The sequence below is a fragment of the Plutella xylostella genome, chromosome 6 (genome assembly GCF_932276165.1).
Source record: "Plutella xylostella chromosome 6, ilPluXylo3.1, whole genome shotgun sequence".
NCBI classification, from domain to species: domain Eukaryota; kingdom Metazoa; phylum Arthropoda; class Insecta; order Lepidoptera; family Plutellidae; genus Plutella; species Plutella xylostella.
This window is the reverse complement of record NC_063986.1, coordinates 3,803,606-3,806,751: the sequence shown is the minus strand read 5'-3', so window position 1 is coordinate 3,806,751 and position 3,146 is coordinate 3,803,606.

The following is a 3,146-nucleotide window of genomic DNA, read 5'->3' as shown; positions in this document are numbered from 1 at the left end:
TACGCCGGTCTTATTATTGATTTTCCTCTAGACCTTGGTTCTAATGTATTAGTGAACTCTCAGAAGCGAAGTGGAGCGAAACGAACTCTTCGTAGCGCCAACATAAGTGCCGTAGCTTGGAGCTCTGCAAGATTGATGATAAATAATAGGGCTCATTTTAAAGGCCAAAGTCATAAATTCCAAACGGAAGGAACCTAATATCTTCCATACTAAGGCTAGCTATTAATATCATTTCACATTAATTTATCTACAGCTTTAAAGTAAAGCGTAATTAAATATGTTATATTAGCTGTTAAAATTGAAAACGAAAATCTAACTCATAATATTCATTCTGTTACTCTGGAAACTTATCTGAAATAAATCTTAAATTTGAACCGGTCGACGGCAATTAACGGTGTCTGTTTCTGAACAACACGAAAATTAAATTAGTTTTTGAGAAATTGCTCAGATCAAAACACGAAAGATTGGTTGTGAATTGAGCTGGAATAAAATTGCATTTTGAAATTTACGTTTCAGAGAGCCGCGTCGGTGTCAACAGAGTTTTTATTCAAAATCACTTTTACCCGCGTGATTGCATTTTAATTGCTTTAATTCGGTTTCTATTTAACTCCGGCGATCCAATACGCTGTTATAAATAAATTGAGTTCTTTAAGTTTCAAATTCATTTAGGCATTAGTGTCAAGTCTATCAATTATTTACCTATATTTTTTACCCGTAGACATGTAGCTTCATAAAATTGTAAAGCTTTACCATATAATCAATTCAAAACTAAAATACTTACCTTAAGAATCACTTAAAAAATACCACAGTTGAAATACTCAAATACTCAATTATCTTCAAAAATTATTCAAAATGACCGATCAAAAGGAAAACACAAGATGAAAGAGTCACGCACGAACGTCTATTATTCTGACTCCGAAGGGTTACTCTATACTGGCGAAAAGCGAACGAATGAGATCTGTCGTGCAATCGGTACGTTGAATACAACGAGAATAATGTCGGGAAACAGCGCTCCGAAACTTCATTTTTCGTCATATAGAGTGACCTCCTGTCCTCCTACCTGTCACGTGACCACTCACACCTGCCACCGACCTAACACCATTGCACCACTTTACCCTCACATCCCCGCTAATCTAAAACCTGCCTTATACCCTTGTGTTACGGTGCATAAGATGTGAAAAGTGACGAGGGTGTAACAGGGCACCGCGCCGGAATTCCGGATTTGTCTCGCATTGAAGGAGTCGAGTGTTGTCTCAGTTGTGTCGTTAAAACGTTATTTGGTAAGAAGATTAACGCTATGAGAGAACAACGTGCATGAGGAATTGAATAAGTGGAAATTGAAATCTAGGTGTGTCGAAAGATTTTATAACTAGAGGTACAGTATTAAGCTTATAGACTTGTAAGCAGTACATATACCTGTTTTTGAAAATGGATATGATTTGCTGATCTCAATTCCCAGGCTGAATATTTAAATGTATCGAATAGGTAGGTAGTAACTTTGATTTTCTTGACATAATTTCGGCAGTCGCATTAGTGGGTATTGTTATTCCATTACTTTATTATAATGTTAATATATTATGTATAACTACTGAACGGCATACTTTTTGCGTTAAGCGAATCTATATAATAATATTATTATATCATTTATAGAATAGAATAGAATATTTTTATTTGCATGAATGTAGGTAAATGGCAAGTTATTACAAAATTATAAGTACAGCTACATTGCCCTTTGGGGGCGTACAAATATTATTACATGAGTATTTGGTACATGCATACCATTACAAATAAAATTACAAAATTCAAAGATAGTCATAATATATTATTTTACAAATTGTCAGCACAAAATTCACGTAGATTATAATATGTCTTTTCTACTAGAAGATTTTTTAATTGATTTTTAAACTGTATCATATTATTCGTCTCTTTTATATCTTGCGGTAAGTGGTTAAAGATTTTTGTAGACATTCCAAATATACCATTATCGAGACAGCATAAGATAAAACTAGCCATATACATAATTTATATAATATTATCAGTATCAATATCGCCTAAGCCTAGCCCGCGTGGTGAAGTTGCCCGTACCATAATTAGTCCCGCCGCTCGCCGCGACGCTCAAATGAGCCCATTGTTCCCGCGCATAGATTAATCGAGGGCACAACTAAAACAAAGGTGGAGTTTTGTTTCCGCAAACAAAAAATACACTCGACAATAATTTAATGCGAACAAAAACGAATAACAACAGACGAGAAAAGTTTAAACGAGCTGTTGTTCTACTATTTGCATCGGAAAACTGACTCTAAATGACTACGAAAACGGATATTATAGAATGGGAATTCAATAAAATATTATTTACTTTTACTCGGCTCTTGGTTGTGCCTTTCGGTGGTTTCGATTATAACATGTGTAGTTTAATTGAAGATAGGTTCGAATAAAAAACATAAGGTACCTACGTCCTGATTTTGACAAAATAGGTAATATATGTTTTTACTAATCCATTTTTTATACTAACAAGCAATTCATATTGGTCCGATATCCCGCTGATGAAGTAGAAGCTTCACCTTGTATATATTTTAATGCAGTTCTCAGTACCTAATAGCACACATTGCACTTCACCTAAGATATGTAATGGTATCCTTCGTTGCTATGGATGCGTTTGATATCCACCAATCATATTCACTGGTCCACATCCAGCACTGTGGGAACGAATTTCTTTCAGAACATTGCAGTTGCAGCATACTCGTAGCTGCATGGCACATCTCTGGTGGAAAGGCGGAGGTAGACAAAACTGTTTGTGACCCTTACATATACGCATTCTATAAATATTTGGTGCAAAAACGGCTGTTCCTACGAAAATACATAAAAAGAATCCCTACAAAAAACCACTAAAATGTAAGTAATAATTTAAGGTTTACACAAATTATATGTGACAGTACAAATATACCTAAGCAGGAACTGTTCTTTTTTGATGTTGGTGCAGTGACAAAGTAATCTGAAGAAATATGGCACCAACTTCAAAAAAGAACAGTTCCTGCTTAGCTATATTTGTACTGTCACATATAATTTGTGTAAACCTTAAATTATTACTTACATTTTAGTGGTTTTTTGAAGTCGGTTTTTTATTTTTTTAAATTATTATTTTATTT